Here is a 24,335-nt window from a genome sequence, read left to right as displayed (position 1 = left end):
GCAAAGATTTCCCCCCTTTTTACAGCTTCTGTATTTTCCATAGTTAGGACATCAATATGTATTACAGTTATAATGAGAAAATAGAATACATATTATTTTTATTTGGAAAACATAAAAATGACAACAAAACCCATGGCTTCACCATTCAGACTCAACAATGGCTTCCTTTTGATTTAATATAATGTTTTTGAAAGGTATTTAATTGAAAAGAAATGGCAGTACAGAGCATGGGCTCTGCAGCTGTAGGGGAGCAACCTTGGCCTTTGAACTCCCGGCCCTCTGAGTGCCCAGGCGGGGTCTGGAGGCTCCACACCTCTCATCCCACAGGACCCCCCTCCCTTGTGCCTTTTTACATTATCTCTAATCTTCACAAAAGCCCTGCAAGAGGCATATCGTGATTCCCATGTCAGAGGTGACGAACCTCATTATGAGGACCACACTGCGTCTTCTCTCGCGTCCCCACACCGCGCATCTTTTTACTGGGAGGCCCCGTGGTTAGAAGCACGGTCTTTTCTTGGGTAGAAGTCAGTTCTCGAGCCAGGCACAGTCACTCTCTGGACTTGAACTAAGCTTCCATTTTTTATCAAATAAGGACTCAGAGATCACTTTCCTTGGAGGCTCTTTCTGAGCATGAAATGACAGCGACTGAAGAACCTTAACCCAAGACCCTGTAAGATTAACCAACCGGGCAGAGGCAAATGGAGACTTCACACAGATCTCCTTGGCTCCAGAATCCACGTGTCCCGCGAAGCCTCGGCTGCGCCGCGGGGCTTCTTTCTCTCTCCCGGGCGCCTCTTCTGGGGAGGGCGCGCAGGATCTCTGCCTTTAGTTGGAGCACAGCGCCCCCAACAGGCTGCGGCCGCGCGGGCGTTTCTGACTTCCCGGAGCTGGGCTTGCCCGGGAGCTCCGAGCTGCCGGCTCCCGCTCCTGTGGTCTCCCAGCAACCTGGGGAAGCAGTGTTCCTTCGGCGTGGCAGGAGTCGGGGGCGAGCGCTCCTCTGTCCCTCCAGGGCCTCTCTCCCCATTCCAGGTCGAGTCTGCTCCTTGCTGACCAAGGATCTTGAGCAGCTGGGTTGCAGCTGCGTCCCTTGCACAGGGGCTTGTCCCTGCCTACCTAGCGGGCTCACATTTTCCCTGTTACACCTGCATCAGGCAGGTGGCCTCGCCCAGGTTCCGGAAAATGTCAGCGCGCACGAGGGGAGCTGGGCCCTCCTGGTATTATAAATAATCTAGAGATGGTTTAAAATATGTGGGAAGATGTGTGCACAAAGTGTGCAAATACTCTTTAGTGCTTGCCGCGGCCCTGCCGGTTAGTTCTTGCTGGGCTCACAAACCCCGACTGGGAGGGAAGTAATGGACTCCCAGAACACTGAGGGCGAGGGCGGCAGGAGCTCCTGCCATTCTCTCCCGCTGGGCTGAACTTGAACTTGGAATGGAGCGAAAGGGCGCAAAGGGAGGGGTGGAACTGTGCAGTTGAGCGTTTGCATTTAGGGGAAGAAGTTCTTCCTCCACCTTTCTGCAGGGACTGGAAGGGGCGGCCTGGAGGAGGCCGAGGAGGGGCCAAGCTCTGCAGCCGAAATCTGCCCAGGCCCTCAGAGTGCTGATGCCCAGTGACATCTCTGTTCTGCCAGAAGCAGTGCTTTTCAACAGCGCTGCGACGTCTCTCTGCTGGGTACCGTAGTATTCTGAGTGGCGGCCACTCAGCGGGGATCTGGGAGGCCGTCTAGGGTGGCGGTTGAGGAGAAAGGCTTTTGTTTTGCAAAGGGACCCTTCAGCCTCTCTTCCATCTCCTTTTCTCTCGCGCCTTGTAACCTCAGATTCGGGACTTCCCAGTTAAGGCTCGTTCCTCCTAAAAGCAGGGAGGGTCAAAATGTCTACTCATCGGGTTCCTCCTGGGGGTGAGTGGCACGGAATGCTGAATCCACCGAGTCCTGGTGTGTAGACTCCCAGGGATGAACAAGGTGGTATTTTATCTCGGAGGCTAACTAACGCACCAGAAGGTAATAAGGTGGAGAGAAGGATCAGGAATATAAGGAGTGTCTCAAGGACTTCCGAGGTGCCCACATTTTGCCAGGTGCCTTCCTGGCCTTGTGTGTGTTATCTCATTTTACATGGCAGGTAACACTTCTGAAAGCTAGGTGGTTAAAAGGCAGACCGCTTACTGGCACACTGAAGAGAAAGAAAGAAAAGAAATGTTCCAGACGGGATTGCCTGCTGCGTCAAGACACCTAATTAGCAAACCACGTCTAGTGAATTAGTGGGGCAAGTCTCCAGCTCCCCCACAAGAACTACAATAAATGTGGACTCACAAAGCAAAGCGTATTATCATCCCAGTGATTCTATGCGCAAGTCAGGGGACTGGGCGTGCAGCTATGTCTTAGTGTCCTGCTAAACCTTAATTTTTCCAGACATACTTGCCAGATCACTAAGAGAATCTACTGCAATCAGAGATCGCCACGTCAATTCAACTCGTTGAGTTATAATGAGGAAATGTCAAGGCACTTTTGACGGTGACTAAGCAACAATAGAATATTGGAAATTCTTATGTATAGAGATTCTTTCAACTTGCTAAAACATTTCACAACGGAGGTTTGCCGAGGATCATCCAGTTCCCACTGGGGACTCAAATCCATTGTTGCAATCAGTATTGGTATCAGACCTTCATTTCTTCTCTCACTTATTTTTCCATTCATTCAACCACAGGAGGTGAGAGCCATATCATAATGGGCAGAGACAGGACGATGTCAAGTTCCAAATAAGAAATAGTATACACCCTTGAGGGACCACCTCTGTTAGGAAAGAATCCAGTGGGAAAGACTGGCAGTAACACAAATAACTATGGCTCAGGTTCGGACTAGCATGGCCTGTGAGTGCTAATAAACTTGATGGTATTGTGCAGGTGATAATGGTGCCAGGAAGGAATTTTGAACCTAGGAGTCTGTGTTTCAGGAGTGAGCAGTTTGCAAGATAGGGTAGAGGCAAGGAGGCCAGTGAGGAGATGAGGCCAACCAGCCTTCATGGTGTTGAGCTCCAGCCCTTCCAGTGTCATTCATATTTCCTCCTCTCAGAGCTCAGACATGAACTCTGGCTGGAAACTGTTCCCTTAAACACAATTTCTTGCTGCTCTATGCTCTACGGCCACCTCTCAGGCTGCTGCTCTGCTTCAGGCTTTTTATCCATCTGTCCATTAGTGTGTCCTGGTGTCCTTAAGACTCACCTCGACCCCTGCTTCCAATCTGAAATACACCCTAGGAAATATCTTGCTTTTTTATTTTCATTTATTTTTTTTATTTATTTGCAACTTCAACTCTCTCCCCTATAGAAACTGCATTAATAAACAGAACCTGAAAATGGAGTCTCTCTGGGGAAAATTTGATCACTACAGTTGGTATCAGTTACTTTATTGTAATTAATCTCTATATTAGGATGAAGACTTGGGTCACTTAAGTAAGGTCTCATTCCCCTTAACCCTTCTTATATCTCTACTGGGGCCTGTTTATGCCCACAATTGGACTGGAGGGATCAAGTACTTGAGATGAGATGCAAAAGAGACTGTCTAATCTTCTGTGTGACTGAGTGAAGTCTTTTTAAGTCACCACCTCTGGTCGGTCCATCAAGAGACATTTTGCTTCTTCTGTCTGTATCAATAGGTATTGTTGATTGAAGTTAGAAGAAAAGTTCCCTGGGGCTGGAATTTTACTTTGTTTCTTGCTGATTTCCCAGGATCTAGAAAAAGTGCCTGGCACCAGCTGGAAATCATAAACACATGCGTGAATGAGTCCTCTCTGTTTCATGTCTGGTGAGTGTGGGCCACACACACGTGTTCCTGGTTTGTTGAGGCAGAGGAGATGATAACAACAACAACAACAACAAAATTCTTTGGCTAAACTGCTGAAGCACTAGATTAATAGAATTTAGAAAAGGTCACTTTGGGATTTATCAGCTTCAAATCTTATATACATTTTTTACTCCACCCAAAAGACTCAAATCCTTTGTGGGGGCCCAGGGTTTAGCAGTCACAGCTGTAAATGAGATAAGGTTTGGGGATAGAATCAACCAACTACGAACTTGCTGAATGTGAACCCAGAAGCTCAAATCTGGACTGATGTCTTTCTGTTCTTTCATCTCGGCACAAATGTTTTAAAATTTGTAAATATGCTTCTATCTGTCTGGACTCTGGTCATGTTTTTCATATTGTTAGCTTAAAACCCTGAAAAGATCTAATCATCTAATAAAAACTTCTTCCCTGAAGGTCTGTTTGTGGTCTGCTCTAACTGGTAGGGCCCAATGCAATTGACTTAGCAGTTTAAAGCCACTGGGAAATGCAATGAGTATAGTCTACTTCCTAAAAGTTATTGTCATTCAATTCATAATCATATTTATCTAAATTTTGTTTTCGCTTCTTTCTTGGTGAGGGCCACCCTGAAGTCTCCAGGGCTCCTCTGTCTGAGACATCCAGCAGGAGTCCAGGTCCTTGGAACATTTATGCTGTCATGTAGGAATTTCTTATGAATAATAAGCAAAATCACCTGCTGTTTTCTGGGTCAAGCTTTCCCCAACATTTTATTCTGTGGATTGAAATGAATTTTGGGGTTTACTGCTTATACTCAAAATAATAGCCCAATCAATAACTGATCCTTATAATGAACAAGCAGCATTTCACACTGCCTTCAGAGTTGTGTGGTGTTTTTGAACATACACATTTTTTTTTCAAAGAATAGTGCAAAATAGAACATGCTTCATGCCTATCTTTTAAAATACACGCTAATGATTTTCAGCCCCTTTTGATCTTGACAAAGAATGCCCTTCCTGCTATGGGAAAGGGGAGTGTCCCCCTGGGCAATGGTGACCTCAGGAGATGGACAGGGACCAAGAGTGGAGTTTCGACCACTCTATCTTCAGACAGAAGGGCTGAGGATCAATTACTGCCAAGCCAAAGTCATTTTTGGCTTATGTTCCTAAAACTAAAAATTGTATGTTTACAACTACAGACAGCAGGGCTGCTCGTTCTGTTTCTAGAGGTTCATTTCACAACCAGTTTCCACGGAAGTGTTCAAAGGAAGCCGTCTTTTTTGACAGGAGATGTGCGACAGGTGTCTTGATAGCATTTTTTCTGTAGGTGAACTATTATTCTGAATTTTTGTTTATTGTGCTCTCTGCTGGAGAACTTGGGAATTTCATTTGTGTGTAGGAAGCTATTTTGTGTGGGAGGGGGGAATCTCAAAATGATTTGAAAAGAGACTCTTAGCCGTGTCCACATGATGTGGACAGGCGGATGTCTCCTTTTTCTTTATTTTTAAAACAACTCTTTTTAAACATCATATCAGGCTAAGCATAAGAACACAATGGTGAACAAAACTGACTCCATTGTTCCCCTCTGTATTAGGCAGCTCTCCATTTCTATAACACAGAGCCTGAGACAGGTGAACTCGATAAGAAATGGGTTTACCTACCTCATGGTTCCCAAGGTTTAAAGCATAAACAGCATCTTGCAGACTCTGAGCCAAGGGCTGCCCATTGGCCTTGTCTCCTCATGGCAAATAGTAATGGCGGATGCTCAACCAGGAGCAAAGAGATTGCATCTGGAGGTAGGAAGCAGAGAGCTTCCTTTTATAACAACCCTCACCCAAAAATTCCTTAGGGGTTGCAGGAGAAAAACCTGTGCCCTTTCAAAGGGCAAAGTCTCTTCTACTGGGCCTCATTTTTTTTTTTTTCTGTCTATGAGTGTATTACATTTATACATAATTTGATTTACTCCATTTCAGTCCCTGGTGCCCCCTTTCCCTACCTTCCTCCCTCTCCCATTCTGCTTCCTCTTCTGTTCTCCCTTTCATTCATTTATTTTTTAAGTTGGTACTTTATAGATAGACATAAAGGGGGACTTCACAGTGGTACATGTAGGGGTTTTCCCGCGTCCAGTGTGGGTGAGGGAAAGGGTTTCTGTCGGAGGAAGGTGCCAGCTGTAGATTAATCACTAAGAAACTTATTTAATAGAATAAAGACAGGAGACAATTATCTTTTTAAGTTGAAGGGGGTGTGACAGGTTGAGCCATGCTAAGATCCGGCTTCTAACAACATGGAAGAGCCCACCTTCCCTTTATTTATAGTGGTACAGATAAAGGGGGACCAGGAGGAACTTCTGTGAGGAACAGGATGGGGTGGGGTTAAGGAAGTCATTTGCTTTAGCAGGCCATCCCAGTAGAATTAGCATTTCCTCGGGTGGTGAACCACTCTGCACAGAAACCACATACCCCAGGCTGTCTGAAACAGTCTCTCATGACTGCAGTTCCTGGAAGTCAGACTTCTGTGTCCCATGGCTCAGCCAAGCCTGATTCTGCTACATGGATGGCTTCCCACAGGTACATTTATACATGCGCATAGTGTGATTTTGTTAAATTCATTCTGCATTTCCTCCCCTTTCCTGCCCCTCCTCTCTCCCTCTCCATAGCTCTAACTCCACTGTTCTTCCCTATATCATGTTATCCAATCCCTCCCTCCTTTTCCCTCTCATTTTGGTCTAGTTTCCACATATGAGAGAAACATTCAACCCTTGACTTCTGAGCCTGGCTTATTTCACTTAGCATGATGTTCTCCAGTTCCATCCATTTACCAGCAAATGACATAATTTGATTCTTCTTTATGGCCGAGTAAAACTCCATTGTGTCCCTAGACCACCTTTTCTTCATTCATTCATCTGTTGATGGGCATCTGGGCGGGATCCGTGACTTGGTTATTGTGAAGTGCTGGGCCTCACTTCTTAAAGTTTCCCCTTCCTCCCAGGACTGCCACCCTGGGGACCATCACGTGAACCTCTGGAGAGACCGAACTAAATCCTACCCAGACCATAGTGCCCTCATTACTCTTCATAATGAAGCAAGAGCCTTGGGGTTTGGCTCTAACTTTAATCAAATGATGCAAACCTTATTTTCTACTTGGTTGGTTTTGAAATCAGGTGGCCTGACTCTGAGCAACAAAGACGCCACATCGAATCTCATTCTACACAGCTCTGCTGTCCCAAAGCTACCCTTTTCCCTATTAAGGTCCTAAAGCCTATTACTGGTTTCCAAAATTGCTTAAAGCAGAGAATATTTTTTTCCTCAAAGAATATTTGACTTGGAAACCAAATAATGTCAAATTAACTATTTTGAAGCTACTCCGTTTCTATTCAAAAAAGGGTGGCATGCTGACTGCCTCCCCAACTCTCTTACTTTCTCCACAAACCTGAGAGAATTCTGCTAAACCCACAGTCCTGTGGGGCACTGATTTACACCGTGACACTACCATGGAGCTCAGCCTCTGGGGCCCACCCTCCAGCTGAACCATCACGCTGAGGCTGAGCCGACAGTCAGTCTGGTCCTCAGGATGTTCACCTCTGTGGCTGCTTTTCTGTGTATTTTAAAATCAGCTGCCTACCTTGCTCAGAATGGACACATCCTCATGTGCATCTGGTGCTCCGAAATCACACCCCAGGCAACTGCCAAGGGATAGAAACTGGGACTCCACTTAGAAAGGCTGGTCAAGCAGGGGACCACTACCGAAGTAGCTTTCCAATTCTTATGACTCTGAGTTTCTTTTTTTCTCTTTGGTGCTTGTCCAAGAACCCGCCACCTGACTCAGTGTAACCAGCAGGTTCTTACCCTCCTGTTCAGAGAATAGAAAACACTACGTAAGCAGGTCAGCTCTTAGATACCTGCAAAGATGGCTGCAAAGAGAGCGTCCAGAGAATACAAATCTGGCTGATCCAGTGTTTGCATTTCAGGGAGAGAGACTGGGAGGGAGAATGAGAGAGAGGAGGAGAGGGAGAGAGGGAGAGACTGAGAGAAAGGTAGCATAATCTCACCGGCTGCTGGAAAAAGTTCCTGTGACAACATCCTGAAGTCCCCTCCCTTCTCACACGCTGCACTGCTTCCACTTGGTTGCTAGGAGAGGCTTTCTAGAACTGGAAAGTCTTGCAAAGTCGTTGGTTTCTGCCAACATCACCTCCTGCACCCCACACCTTTACCAGAATTTATGGGAAAGGAGGACAAGGCAGTTTGAATGTTGTTGTTGCTTGTCTGTCTTTAGGGACATGCTTCCTTTCCTGAATATAGAAGCGATGCACCTGACGACACCTAATGCTGATGAGGGTATGGACCCACAGGATCTCTCACACTCCTGGGGGGGCTATACGTGGGTTGATGAAACCACTTTGGAAAAATAGTTCAATGCTATCTTTTAATTAATTCACTTATTATAATTGTATATATTTATTGAATATAACATGATGCAATGATATATGTATATAATGTGAAATGATTAAAGCAAGTGAATTAACATGTCCATCATTCAAACACTTATTTTTTGTGGTAAGAACACTTAAAAATCTAATCTCACCAGGCATGGTGGGGCACATCTGTAATCCCAGCGGCTTGGAAGACTGAGCAGGAGAATCTCTAGTTCAAAGCCAGCCTCAGTAAAATTAGTGAGGCCCTAAGCAACTCAGTGAGACCCTGTCTCCAAATAAAATATAAAAAAGGGTTGGGGATGTGTCTCAGTGGTTGAGTGCCCCTGGGTTCAATCCCTGGTACCAAAAAAGAAAAAACAAAAATCTAATCTCATAGCAATTTTCAAGTATATAACACATGGTTATTAACTATATAGTCACTGTGCTGCACAATAGATCTCACAGAACCCCACCACCACCTTACTGAAACTTTGTCTCCTTTAACCAACGTCTCCCCCATTTCTCCTGTCCCCAGTTTTTGGTAGCCACTGTTCTACTCTCCATTTCTTTTATGCTTTCCCCACCCTTTTTATGCTTTATTTAGAGACAGGGTCTTGCTGAACTGTCTAGGGCCTCACTAAGTTGCTGAGGCTGGCTTTGAACTCATGATCCTCCTGCCTCAGCCTCCCGAGGAGCTGGGATTACAGGCAAGTGCCTCCTTGCTCCGCTCTACTCTCAGGTCTGTGGTTCGATTGTTTTAGATTCCATACATAAGTGAGATCATGTGGTGTTTGTCTTTCTGTGCCTGAACTATTTCACTTCTTGTAATCATCTCTGGTTTCATCCATGTTGTCACAGGGACAGGATTTCATTCTTTGTTATGACTGAGTGGTCTTCCCCTGTGTGCTTAGACCACATTTTCTTTATCTTCCTCAGTTGATGAACACTTGGGTTGTTTCCATCTCTTTGCTAATGTGGACAGTGCTGCAATGACCACGGCTGACTCCATTTCCTTTGGATATGTACCCAGACACACTGACTCCATTTCCTTTGGATATGGCTGGATCACATGGCAGTTCTATATATATATATATATATATATATTTTTTTTTTTTTTTTGAAACTCACATGCTGTTTTCCATAATGTCTGTTCTAATAGCATTCCCATAGACAGTGTATTAGGGTTCCCTTTTCTATCTATCCTTGCCAACACTTAATCTTTTATCTTTCTAATAATAGCCATTCTGACAAGTGTGAGTTGATATCTCATTATGGTTTTCATTTGCAATTTCCCTAATGGTTAGTGATGTCCAGCAATTTTTCATGTATCTGTTAATGGGATTGTATCCAAGTTAAAAGCTTCTGCCAGCAAAAGAAACAATTCAATGGGTGAAGAGACAATCTATTGACCAGAAGAAAATATTTGCAAACTAGATATCTGATAAGGGGTTAATATTCAAAATATATAAGGAATATAAACAGTTCAAATGCAAGAAAACAAACTACCCATTAAAAAATGGGCAAAGGAACTGAATAGATATTCCTCAAAAGAAGATACATGAAGGACCACTTTTAAAGTTGGACCTTCATATACACTGTGGAAAGCATTCCCATTCCAGGGTTTATATCCAAAAGGAATTGTCACGCAGGGGCACTGGGACACATGTACAAAGATGTTTTACTGCAGCACTGTTTGTAACAGCAAAAGCTTGAAACTAGCCTAAATGTAGAAAAAATGGCAACATAGTTGCAGAAGACATGTTTGGGTAACCCTAAGATGGCGGCTGGTGTTGAGCCAAGAGGTGGCACATAACTTGTGTTAACACAGTGTGATCTACTTTTGCCTGATTAGTTAATGTCTCCTCTGCGCTAGTGGTCAACAGATATTCCTAATTCTTTCTTGATTGATACCGAGGGGCATGCTTCAATAGTGCTAATCCTAAACTGATTGGCTGCCTTAGGTATATAAGACACGCACCTATAGGAAGCACCTGGGATAAGCAGCACCTCTGATAGATCGCAGAACATGGAACTAAGAACACACATCTAGGTTGCTAGGTTGCAGAATGAAGATCACAGGATGCAAGATGTACCTCTAAGAGAAGCAGCAGACCTTTAAGAAATAGCTCCTCTGATAATAGTAGCCTCTCTGAAAGAGTAGCGTTCTCTAAAACTTCCTCTAAAAGCAAGTAAGCCTCTCTTCCTCTATAAACTAAGAAGAAGTAAGAAAGCAGAGCACTAAAGAGAAAGATAATAGAAGTAGCTCAGTTTCCAGTCCACCTCCGATAAATATCCGCACAATTGTTGCTGCAGGCGGTAACAAATATCTGCAGGATTGTTGCTGCAGGCAGTGACACATAGTCACAAAATGAAATATTAAACAGTCATCAAAATAAATGAGCTACATTTGCATGCATCAGTATGGATGAATCTTAGCAATACAAAAGAAGTAAAAAAAAAAAGTCCCCAAAGAGATTATATAGCAGGCTATGCTCTTTAAAAAGTTAAAGCCATCAAAATTTAAAATATATGCTTTTAGGACTATATATTAATCAGATACAGGTTCATTAAAAGGAAATTAAAGGACAAGATAAGATTTGATATGTTGTTTGCCTTAGGTAGAGAAAAGTGATGAACAAGCTTGGGAAGGATTCCTAGCTATAATGAACTTTTGCAGGAGTCTTAGGTTTCAATTCAGCAATAGGTTTGTATTTATTATGTGATAATAAACAAAAAACTTAACAGATAATAGCTATGCATGTACTTATGAGGAAAATGTTCCTTGAACTAAGGAGCACGACTAATTCAAGTCTGAGGGTCTCTAGGGTTCAAAGGGAAAACAAAAACAAAAATTACACATTCCTTGTGAACAATCTAGAACCCTGGCAAACTATGTAAAGAAAAACTCCTCCCTGATTTTATCCTTCCGAAAGAAAATTGCGGTTCGGTTTTCAAGATGGCGGCCTAGAGGGCGGCTGCATTTCACGTTGCTCCAGGACGCAGGATTCAAAAGAGGAGATAGTGAGAGACTTGGGACCAACTCAAAGCCTCCGGGGGAGTCTCTCCCATTGGGGAGGTGTCCCGGACGGGGCGGTAGCCCCGGAACACAGGGAACTTTATGAAGTAGAGTTGCTCGGTGAGACGCCCCTCCCCCCGCTGGAGCGGTAAACATGGACCACTGGGATCATCGTAGAGGAGGCGGCTCAGCACAGCGCTTGGACTCGAGCAGCCGCTGGGGCTCCGGGCGGCTGCCTGAGGAGGAGCTGCGTGGTGAGCTGTTTAGACTCAGAGCGACCGCTTCTGAACACCAGGAGGTTGTCGGGAGGAAGAGGAGAAGCGCGGCGGGTCACTTGGTCTAGGAGTGACTGCATCAGAGCCACAGGCGGTTGCCAGAGGAGGAGGTGAGTGGTGAGTTGATTGGACTAAAAGCGACCGCTCCTGAACACCGGTGGCCTGCCTGGAGGAGGAGCGCGGTGGGTCGCTTGGTCTCCGAGCGACCGCTCCTGAACACCCAGGGGGCTACCCGAGGAGGAGGAACAGGGTGGGTCACTTGGACTCTGAGTGACTGCCTAGGGCTACGGGCAGTTGGCAGGAGGAGGAGACGTGAAGTGAGTTGCTTGGGCTCCTAGTGACTGCGTCGGAACACTGGGCGGCTGTCCAGAGGAAGAGGTGTGTGGCGGGTCTCTGGGTCTCGGAGCTATTGTATGGGGCTCCAGGTAGCGGCTCAGAAGAGGGGCCGCATAGCCAGGCGATTAGGTGCAGAGCAGGGTCCCAGGACCTAGGCGACTTCTTGCTGGAAGAGCCGCACAGAGACACACCTAGGGGCAGAGCGAAGTTTCCAGGACTGCAGGCAGATTCTCTGAGGAGAGGCAGCCTAAGGAGACTCATCTGCGAAGGGTGAGACTCCCAGGCCCAAGAGGTAGGTCCAGGCCCCTGGGAACGTTGCAGAGGAAGGCAGCCCAGCCCAGGCGGTAGTTGTGGACTGAGGGGACCCTCTAGGAGGGGAACTGACCAGCGAGACCTCCCCACTGGGTGAGTCTTCCTGCCAGGTGAGGTTTGCCCACAAGGATGGTAAAACCAGAGACATAGGCACAAACAGGCCTTGCCTCAGCCCGCAGCCTAGTTCCCCTTTGGATGACCATTGGTCAACAAGTGGAGGCACCTCTGCCCACTATCAGGGAATATACCCCACATGAGGGTCACCACCCCTAGAGAGGCAGCTTCTTCGTGGAGCTCCGCATTATCAACTTCCTCCAAGACTGCAGGCTACTGAAGGATAAGAGGGGATATACTAGCAATCGTCAGGGACATTATAAGTCAATAGAGGAAATCGGCAATATCGTAATGACCCACTGATTCCTGAACAATATGAGAAAACAAGGGAAGCAAATGCCCCAAACAAATCTAGATGTTACATCAATAAAATCCAACGACAGCATGGCAGAAGAAATGACAGAAAGGGAGTTCAGAATGTACATAATTAAAATGATCAGGGAAGCAAATGATGAGATGAAAGAGCAAATGCAGGCATTGAATGATGAGATGAAAGAGCAAATGCAGGCATTGAATGATCGCACCAAACGACAGTTAAAAGAGCAAATACAGGAAGCAAAAGATTATTTCAATAAAGAGTTAGAGATATTGAAAAAAAACCAAACAGAAATCCTTGAAATGAAGGAAACAATAAAACAAATTAAGAACTCCATAGAGTCACATCAATGTTCATAGCTGCTCAGTTCACAATAGCCAGATTGTGGAACCAACCTAGATGTCCTTCAATTGATGAATGGATAAAGAAAATGTGGTGTGTGTATATATATATATATATATATATATATACACAATGGAATATTACTCAGCCATAAAGAATGATAAAATTATGGCATTTGCAGGCAAATGGATGAAACTGGAGAATATCATGCTAAGTGAGATAAGCCAATCTCAAAAAACCAAAGGAAGAATGATATCGCTAATAGATGATGACACATATTGGGGGGTGGGAGGGGTTAGTGTTGGGGTAGGAGTTGGGTTTAGGGAGGGGGGCAGATATGGAGGAAGGAAGGACTGTATAGAGGGAGGGGAGTGGTGGGAGGGGTGGGGGAGAAGGGAAAAAAATGGCAGAATGAATCAAACAACATTACCCTATGTAAATTTATGATCACACAAATGGTATGCCTTTACGCCATGTACAGGCAGAGAAACAACATGTATCCCATTTGTTTACAATAAAAAAAAAAAAAAAAAGAACTCCATAGAAAGCATAACCAATAGGATAGAACACCTGGAAGACAGAACCTCAGATATTGAAGACAAAATATTTAACCTTGAAAACAAAGTTGAACAAACAGAGAAGATGGTAAGAAATCATGAACAGAATCTCCAAGAACTATGGGATATCATGAAAAGGCCAAATTTGAGAATTATTGGGATTGAGGAAGGCTTAGAGAAACAAACCAAAGGAATGAACAATCTATTCAATAAAATAATATCAGAAAATTTCCCAATCTGAAGAATGAAATGGAAAATCAATTCCAAGAGGCTTATAGGACTCCAAATACACAAAATTACAACAGACCCACACCAAGGCACATTATAATGAAAATACCTAACATACAAAATAAAGACAGAATTTTAAAGGCTGTGAGAGAAAAGAACCAAATTACATTCAGGGGAAAACCAATACGGATATCAGCAGATTTTTCAATCCAGACCCTAAAAGCTAGAAGGGCCTGGAACAACATTTTTCAAGCTCTGAAAGAAAATGGATGCCAACCAAGAATCTTATACCCAGCAAAACTTACCTTCAAATTTGACGATGAAATAAAATCATTCCATGATAAACAAAAGCTAAAAGAATTTACAAAAAGAAAGCCAGCATTACAGAACATTCTCAGCAAAATATTCCATGAGGAAGAGATAAAAAACAAAGAAGCAAATCAGCAAAGGGAGGAATTATCCTAAAGGAACTGTCAAATAAAGGAGGAACCAAGTTGTGTCAAAAAAAACCAAATAAATAAATAAATAAAATTTTAAAAATGAACCAATGACCAGGAATACAAATCATATCTCAATAATAACCCTGAATGTTAATGGCCTGAATTCATCAATCAAAAGACATAGACTAGCAGATTGGATTAAAAAGAAAGATCCAACAATATGTTGCCTGCAAGAGACTCATCTCATAGAAAGAGATACCCATAGACTAAAGATGAAAGGATGGGGAAAAACATACCATGCACATGGACTCAGCAAAAAAGCTGGAGTATCCATCCTCATTTCAGATAATGTGGACTTCAAGCCCAAGTTAGTCAGAAGGGATAAAGAAGGACATTTCATACTGCTTAAGGGAAGCATAAATCAGCAAGACATAACAATCATAAACATCTATGCACCAAACAGTGGCTCATCCATGTATGTCAAAGAAATCCTTCTCAATTTCAGAAACCAAATAGACCATAACATAATAATACTAGGTGATTTTAACACACCTCTCTCACCACTGGACAGATCTTCCAAACAAAAAGTGAACAAAGAAACCACAGATCTCAATAACACAATCAATAATTTAGACTTAACAGACATTTATAGAATATACCATCCAACCAAGAGCGAATACACTTTCTTCCCAGCAGCACATGGATCCTTCTCTAAAATAGACCATATATTATGCCACAAAGCTAATGTTAGCAAATACAAGAAGATAGAGACACTACCTTGTATTCTATCAGATCATAATGGATTGAAATTAGAAATAAATGAAAGAGTAAAAAACAGAAACTACTCCAACACCTGGAGATTAAACAATATGCTATTATATGATGAATGGATAACAGAAGATATTAGGAAGGAAATTAAAAAATTCTTAGAGGTAAACGAGAACAAAGAAACATCATATCAAAATCTCTGGGACACTATTAAAGGAGTACTTAGAGGAAAATTTATTTCATGGAGCGCATTTAATAAAAGAAGTAAAACTCAACAAATAAATGACCTAACACTACAGTTCAAAGCCCTAGAAAAAGAAGAACAGACCAACACCAAAAGTAGTAGAAGACAGGAAATAGTTAAACTCAGAGCTGAAATCAACAAAATTGAAACAAAAGAAACAATACAAAAAATTGACAAAATAAATAGTTGGTTCTTCGAAAAAATAAACAAAATTGATAAACCTTTAGCCACACTAACAAAGAGAAGACGAGAGAAAAACCAAATCACTAAAATTTGGAATGAACAAGGAAATATCACAACAGACACGAGTGAAATACAAAACATAATTAGAAGCTATTTTGAAAATCTATACTCCAACAAAATAGAAAATTTCAAAGACATCAACAGGTTTCTAGAGACATATGAATTGCCTAAACTGAACGAGGAGGACATACACAATTTAAATAGACCAATTTCAAGTAATGAAATAGAAGAAGTCATCAAAAGCCTACCAACAAAGAAAAGTCCAGGACCAGAACGGTTCTCAGCTGAGTTCTACAAAACTTTAAAGAAGAGCTCATTCCAATACTTCTCAAAGTATTCCAGAAAATAGAAGAGGAGGGAACCCTCCCAAACTCATTCTATGAAGCCAATATCACCCTGATACCTAAACCAGACAGAGACACATCGAGGAAAGAAAATTTCAGACCAATATCCTTAATGAACATCAATACAAAAATTCTCAACAAAATTTTAGCAAATCACATACAAAAACATATTAAAAAGATAGTGGGTTTCATCCCAGGGATGCAAGGTTGGTTCAACATCAGGAAATCAATAAATGTAATTCACCATATCAATAGACTTAAAGTCAAGAATCACATGATTATTTCAACAGATGCAGAAAAAGCATTTGATAAAATACAGCACCCCTTCACGCTCAAAACACTAGAAAAAATAGGGATAGTGGGAACATTCCTTAACATTGTAAAAGCTATCTATGCTAAGCCGATGGCTAATATCATTCTAAATGGTGAAAAACTGAAAGCATTCCCCCTAAAAACTGGAACAAGGCAGGGATGCCCTCTTTCACCACTTCTTTTCAATATCGTCCTTGAAACTCTAGCCAGAGCAATTAGACAGACCAAAGAAATTAAAGGGATACGAATAGGAAAAGAAGAACTCAAACTATCCCTATTTGCTGATGATATGATTATATACTTAGAGGAACCAGGAAATTCCACCAGAAAACTTTTAGATCTCATAAGTGAATTCAGTAAAGTAGTGGGATATAAGATCAATGCACATAAATCTAAGGCATTTTTATACATAAGTGATGAATCTTCAGAAAGAGAAATTAGGAAAACTATCCCATTCACAATAGCATCGAAAAAAATAAAATACTTGGGAATCAATCTCACAAAAGAGGTGAAAGACCTCTACAATGAGAACTACAGAACACTAAAGAAAGAAATTAAAGAAAACCTTAGAAGGTGGAAAGATCTCCCATGTTCTTGGATAGGCAGAATTAATATTGTCAAAATGGTCATACTACCAAAAGTGCTATACAGATTCAATGCAATTTCAATTAAAATCCCAATGATGTACCTTACAGAAATAGAGCAAGCAATTATGAAATTCATCTGGAAGAATAAAAAACCCAGAATAGCTAAAGCAATCCTTGGCAGAAAGAGTGAAGCAGGGGGTATCGCAATACCAGATCTTCAACTCTACTACAAAGCAATAGTAACAAAAACGGCATGGTATTGGTACCAAAATAGAAAGGTGGATCAATGGTACAGAATAGAGGATACGGACACAAACCCAAATAAATACAATTTTCTCATACTAGACAAAGGGGCCAAAAACATGCAATGGAGAAAAGATAGCCTCTTCAACAAATGGTGCTGGGAGAATTGGAAATCCATATGCAACAGAATGAAATTAAACCCCTATCTCTCACCATGCACGAAACTAAACTCAAAATGGATTAAGGACCTCGGAATCAGACCAGAGACCTTGCATCTTATAGAAGAAAAAGTAGGTCCAGAGCTTCAACATGTCGGCTTAGGATCAGACTTCCTCAACAGGACTCCCATAGCACAAGAAATAAAAGCAAGAATCAACAACTGGGATAGATTCAAACTAAATGGCTTTCTCTCAGCAAAGGAAACTATCAGCAATGCAAAGAAAGAGCCTACAGAGTGGGAGAAAATCTTTGCCAATCATACTTCAGATAGAGCACTAATCTCCAGAATCTATAAAGAACTCAAAAAACTCTACACCAAGAATGCAAATAATCCAATTGACAAATGGGCTAAGGAAATGATAGACACTTCACAGAAGAAGATCTACAAGCAATCAACAAACATATGGAAAAGTGTTCAACATCTCTAGTAATAAGAGAAATGCAAATCAAAACCACCCTAAGATTCCATCTCACCCCAATTAGAATGGCGATTATCAAGAATACAAGCAACAATAGGTGTTGGCAAGGATGTGGGGAGAAAGGTACACTCATACATTGCTGGTGGGGCTGCAAACTAGTGCAGCCACTCTGGAAAGCAGTGTGGAGACTCCTTAGAAAACCTGGAATGGAACCACCATTTGACCCAGCTATCCCACTCCTTGGCCTATACCCAAAGGACTTAAAATCAGCATACTACAGAGATACAGCCACCTCAATGTTCATAGCTGCTCAGTTCACAATAGCCAGATTGTGGAACCAATCTAGATGTCCTTCAATTGATGAATGGATAAAGAAAATGTGGTATATATATACAATGGAATATTACTCAGCCATAAAGAATGATAAAATTATGGCATTTGCAGGCAAATGGACGAAATTGGAGAATATAATGCTAAGTGAGATAAGCCAATCTCAAAAAACCAAAGGACGAATGATATCGCTAATAAATGGACGATGACACATAATGGGGGGTGGGAGGGGTTAGTGTTAGGGTTAGAGTTAGGGTTAGGGAGGGGGGCAAGAATGGAGGAAGGAAGGACTGTATAGAGGGAAAAGAGGGGTGGGAGGGGTGGGGGGGAAGGGAAAAAAAAACAGAATGAATCAAACAACATTACCCTATGTAAATTTATGATTACACAAATGGTATGCCTTTACTCCATGTACAACCAGAGAAACAACATGTATCCCATTTGTTTACAATAAAAAAAAGAAAAAGAAAAAGAAAAAGAAAATTGCTATTAACATTTTGGTGTATTTCCTTCCAGCTATTTTTTTCTAATCCATATTTTTGAAGAAAAGTACAGTCATGACATTTAAATAGTAGTCTTATTCTTTATATTTTATATTATATAAATTTTGTCATGTGATCACATAATATTTGAAAATATCTGATAGTGGAACATAGTGGATACATTGCATTATATGTACATATCATAATTTGCCTAATATCTTACATACATTTATTTTAGTTGTTTCTTTTTGGTTGTTATTATGCAGAAGACTGCAGAAAGGATTTTGCACATAAATGTAGGTGCCAGGTCTGATGATTTTCTTAGGATAAATTTTAAGAGTAGAATCAAGGTGTGAAAAAACTTTAAGTCATGGTTACATGTTGATATATCAAAGGGCACCATTTTTAAGTGAGAAATAAATTGAATAAGATAAGGCACAAGAAAGTGCTTAACATATGCCTGATAGGCATTTAATCAATTCCTTGAAAACGAATCTGCATATCATTACAAAGTTACATGTAATATCTTGGATGAGGATAAAAGACTATCTTCCTAGGCCTGGGGTTGTCGCTCAGTAGTAGAGCACTTGCCTCTCATGTGTGAGGCACTGGTTTTGATCTTCAGCACCACATAAAAATAAATAAATAAGACAAAGTTATTGTGTCCATCTACAACTAAAAAAGAAATGAAAAGAAAAAAAAAAGGACTATCTTCCTCATCTGCCCAGCTGTCAAAATTAAATTACTCATGTTGTGCTTTAACTCTGAATGGAAATGCAGGTGTGTACTATGGGAGATACTCTTGGTTGCATCAATGGCAAAAAACCAATTTATATATCATGTTATTCTTTCAAAAGTGTTTCATATGCATTATTTTGTTTACTCTGCATGATAAACAATCTTCTAAAATACATGCCATCATGTAAACCCCATTTTACAGATGAAGAAATTGACACTGAGTTAGCATACTTAACTAAATTATACTGGGTTAGAATACTTAACCAAGATTTTAAGTTTGGATCTTAGACTAAAAGACAGGACTGCCAAACTCCAGTTTCAGTAATAGCAGAATAATTTATATTAGCTTATCTGAAGATAAAAATTATAAACCATGGACAAAATAGTATACCAAATTATTTGAAAGGCAACAGAGAATAACTAAAAGTAGGCAGAAACTGAAAGGGAAAAATTTTAAATTAATAAATGTCTCCACCTTAAGAAACTAGAAAAAATATGAGCGTATTAAATTTGAAGGAGAAGATAATAAAGTACAGAAATTAATGAGTTAGTAAACAAACTGCAGGAAAAAAAGAACAAACCTAACATCTGTTCTTTGAAAACATTGCTTGGCCCCTGGCTAGACTGATAAGTGCTGGGGAGGGGAACATAATCTACCAACATGGGAATGAAGAGGATATCACTATGGATCTTGTCGACAATAAAGGATATAAGCAATTAATTGTGAACAACTTTCTATCCAAAAATTCAATAATTTGAATGAAATGCATAAATTACTTGAAAAAACAGCAATATAAGAGAGGAAATTTGAATAATGATGTCTATTTTTTAAATTGAATTTGCTATTAAACCTTTTTACAAGAAGACCCCCAGGTTCATTATCTAGTTAGGGGCTATGTGATTTTTTCAATGAGCAATTTTTGACTTTGTTATTTTTTTCCTACATCTAAAATACATCATATCCAAGTAAATTTTATACCCTGAGAATTTCAGGTTGGTTTAATATTTGCAAATAAGTCCACATAATTTACTGTGGTAATGATATGAAGGAAAAAAAGTCACATGATTTATGCAATAGATACATAAAAAGCTTTTGACAAAATTCAATATCCATTCATGATAAAATTCTCATCAAATTAAGAATTTGGGAGGTTGACCTAAAAAGGGCCATTTCTGAAAAACACACAGCTATCATCATATATAATAATGAAATATTGAATAGTTTCTCCCTAGTTTTACCAAAAAGGCAAGAATGACTACTTTCACCTATTCTATTGAACACTGTGCTAGGTGTCCTAGCCAGTTTTATAAGGTCAGAAATAAAATCATCCATAAAAATTGAAAAAGGAAAAAATAAAACTCTCTTTTCTTCACAGATACCATGAGTATTTATATAGAAAACCCTTTAAAATTTACAAGAAAAGGTCAGTAGCACAAGTGAATTTAACAAGGTTTATGAAATAGGTCAAAATTTTAAAAAATTTTATGTCTATATATTAACCAACAATCTGAAAATAAAGTGAAAACAATTCTACCCATTATAAACACAAAATACTTAGGAATACATTTAACAAAAGACACATGAAAACTCTATGTTGAAAATTTCAAAATATTGCTGATTGAAGTTAAAGAAGACCTAATTAAATGGACAGACATACTATGTTCATAGAATGAACTTGGTATTGTTGAATATGTTCATCCTTCCTAAATTGAATCTCTAGATTCAATACAATCCCAAGCAAAACCTAATCAGGACTTTTTGAAGTAATTGACAAGGTTATTCTAAAATTTATACAAAAATGCAGAGGATCTAGAAGAGGCTGAAAAAAGGCACCAAGATTAAAAATAACAAATCTTGAAACAACAATCTGAAAATAACAAAACTGAAAGACATACTACCTGATTTCCACTCTTACTAGAACACTCCAGTGATGATGAGAAAGTGAAATTTGCATAGTTAAACTGAGAATCTACTAATTTGATGTAACTATAAATATTGGTTAAGGTTCATTTCAATGTAGTCAGTCATTTCGTACCTCAGTACAATAACAGGCTGTATCTGTTAAAACAAACAAATATAACATATCTAGTATTTCCCAAATAAAAACTCATACCACTGGTATGAAGATGATTTTAAGTGGTACATGGACAAACATGCTTATGCTTTAAATAATTGTGCATTTAAAGATGATACCATGTGTAATGTTACTAAGACCTTTTTGCTATTAAAGGCTGTTATGGTTTAGATGTGGTGTCCCCCAAAAGCTCACTTGGGAGACAATGCAAGAAGGTTCAGAGGAGAAATGATTGAGTTGTCAGAGTCTTAACCCGATCAGTGATTAATCCCTTGATAGGGATTAACTGAGTGCTAGCCGAAGGTGGGTAGGGTGTGGCTGGAAGAGGTGGGGATTGGGGTGTGGCTTTGGGGTATATATTTGTATCCAGCAAGTGGAGACCTCTCTCTCTGCTTTCTGATCATCATGTGAGCTGCTTCCCTCTGCCAACTCTTCCACTGCGAAGTTCATTCAGCCTCACCTTGACCCTGAGGAATGGAGCTGGCCTTCTGTGGACCAAGAACTCTGAAACCATGAGCCCTCAAATAATTTTTCCTAAAATTGTTCTGGAAAGATCTTTTAGTCAGCAGCAAAAAAGCTGACTGAAACATAAGTGATCATATGAAGTTCTTTCTGAAATGAAATTTTCAAAAGCCTATGGATTACGCACTAATACAAGAGTGCTAACACAATCATTTTAAAATTAGGCAGACTTACCCTCAAGGCACTGGGAGAACAAGAACATCAGGCTTCTTCCCATCCATCCACTCCTTCCCCTGCTAGGCTGTAACTCCCTTTACTACGCAGTCAAAAGTAGATTTGGAAGTGAGTCCTTGCAGACAAGTAGGTTAGCTACCAGCTCAGCAACGCGGTAGCTATCCAATGAATGGAGAGCAAGCCGGGGGTATCTCATGGAAGCGTGCCGAATGTGAGGTCACACACACACACTGTGCATAGACCTCCCAGTCTTTCCCAGCATCCCTGGACCTGGATGTCACTGCCTCTGGGGACTGAATCCATTCCCCAGTACCAATTTCATGTGAAGGGATTCAGTGTGATCCTACCTCCAATTCAAAGCTTCATCTCAAAGCCCAGGGCATGTGTACCTCTTTGACAAAATTGAAACTATCAGACTGCTCCCAGGCCTCAAGGGAGGCTGCCAAAGCAAGGCTGTGTCCAAGAGCCTTTATTTCCATGGTGGCATTGCTAACAGAGGAAATGGAGGAAGTTAGGTAACTCGCTAAGCTCACACAGCTAGCTAGCATGTGGTTCTGCATTTACAAACAAATACTTCCTAAGCCAGCTCTGGGATTAAGGCTTCTGGAATTAACAGGAGAGAGAAAATTTGATGGGAAAGCACAGAACCACCAAGGCTCTGTGCAGCACAGGCCACTGCAGGGGAGAGGCCTTTCCCTACGTTTTCCAGGGGGGCGAGTGGAGCAATGTCCCCCCTTTTTGTAATAGGGATTGAACCCAGGAGCGCTTAACCACTGAGCCACATCCCCAGCTCTTTTTATATTTTATTTAGAGACAGGGTCTTGCTAAGTTGCTTGCTAAGTTGCTGAGGCTGGCTTTGAACTTGTAATCCTCCTGCCTCAGCCTCCCCAGCCGCTGAAATTGCATGCGTGTGCCACCCTGCCCCACACAATGTCCCTTTTTGATAGTGAGGCTACAATGCCCAGGAAAGCAGTTTGGTCCACCCCTCCACCCAAATCTAGTGTCCTATTGGAATTACTGCCTTGTTTTATTTAAAATCCTTTCCACCTCTGTTCCTGAAAGCCTCTTCAGCAATTTCAAGCTCTTCCTCTGGTTTTGGAGATTATGCAGAGACTGGTACTGTGCAGCCTGGCTCTTTAGGCACTAGAACCCAGCATCCTCTACAACACACATTTACATGGTGGAGACCCCCTCTGCACAGTCACCGGGTTTATCTCTGCAGTGTTACTGGAGGCAGCCTTGGTTAGCATCCCTGCTTGGCTGGCTTGCTCCTAGAGATTCTCAGGAAAGTAACTACAGTGGTAAATAAATCCTGGTGTCCTGAGGATGCTCCTCCCTTGTGTTAACTTTTTTTTTTTTTTTTTCATGCTGAGATTCAATTTATTACCCAGTCTCCAGTTGCACAAGAGTTACAGGATCAATCCAGGTCATTTCTTTTCCGATTCTCTCCCAAACACCTGACTTTTGAAAGCTCCTATTATTTCAAGGGATTTTTTTTTTCTTCTTCTTTTTTAAAAAATATTTTTAGTTGTAAATGGACACAATGCCTTTATTTATTTTTATGTGGTGCTGAGGATTGAACCCAGGGCCTCATGTGCTCTACCACTGAGCCACAACCCAGCCCCTTCTGCTGGCTTTTGAGAGATTGAGACAGTTGGGTGTGTTTCTGCTCTCCCTGCATCTAAATCAAGGGCCATATCACCCAGCCACGGTGCTACTAGCAACACATAGAGCACTGATTCCTACAGTTAGAACTTACAGGTGAAGCTCAAGGGGGGCATCTGCAGGGAGTGGTGAGGAGGGAACTCAAAGGCACGGTGTCTGATTACAGGGTAGGAGCCAACCTCTCCAAAAACAGCCATCCTTCGAAATAGGTTCTATTATTATGACCGCTTCATAGGTGAAGAAACTGAGAGACCAGTTCAAGGTCACAGAAGAAGAGGCAGAGCCGGGATTCTAACCTCAGCAGTCTGGCTCTAGGGTCTGGACTCTCAACTTGTACATTAAATATAATAGATGGAGGGAAAAAGTCTATAACACATAAGAGACTGAGAAAAAAGTCAACTGCCACCATGAGGTCCCTCTAGTAGTCTCCTGTTTTCTTACGCCACCCCCACCCTGCCAGAGTGTTTCTGGTTGTGGCTAAGAACACCAACCACTCGGCTTCAGTTTTTTCATCCATAACATGGGAATAACATTTAGGCTGTAAGCACCTGGTAAGGGTAGTCATCCCATAAATGAGTTATAATAATATTATTATTATTAATATTAAATTAATAATTAATAAATTAATTATTATTATTACAGGGTATTACCAAGTTTCACAGAAGTTAAGAAAGAACTAGCTAGAAATGAGATGTCTCTGGTTTCATGAATCTAGAACTTTCCATAATTGCCTTACTAATACAGAGAACAAACAGGTTAGGGCCATTGGGGGTGCAGCTCAGTGGTAGAGTATGTGTTTATTGGCGTGTGCAAGGACCTGGGTTCTATTCCA

The sequence above is a fragment of the Sciurus carolinensis genome, chromosome 12, assembly GCF_902686445.1.
Source record: "Sciurus carolinensis chromosome 12, mSciCar1.2, whole genome shotgun sequence".
Classification (NCBI taxonomy): Eukaryota; Metazoa; Chordata; class Mammalia; order Rodentia; family Sciuridae; genus Sciurus; species Sciurus carolinensis.
This window is presented reverse-complemented; position numbering follows the sequence as displayed.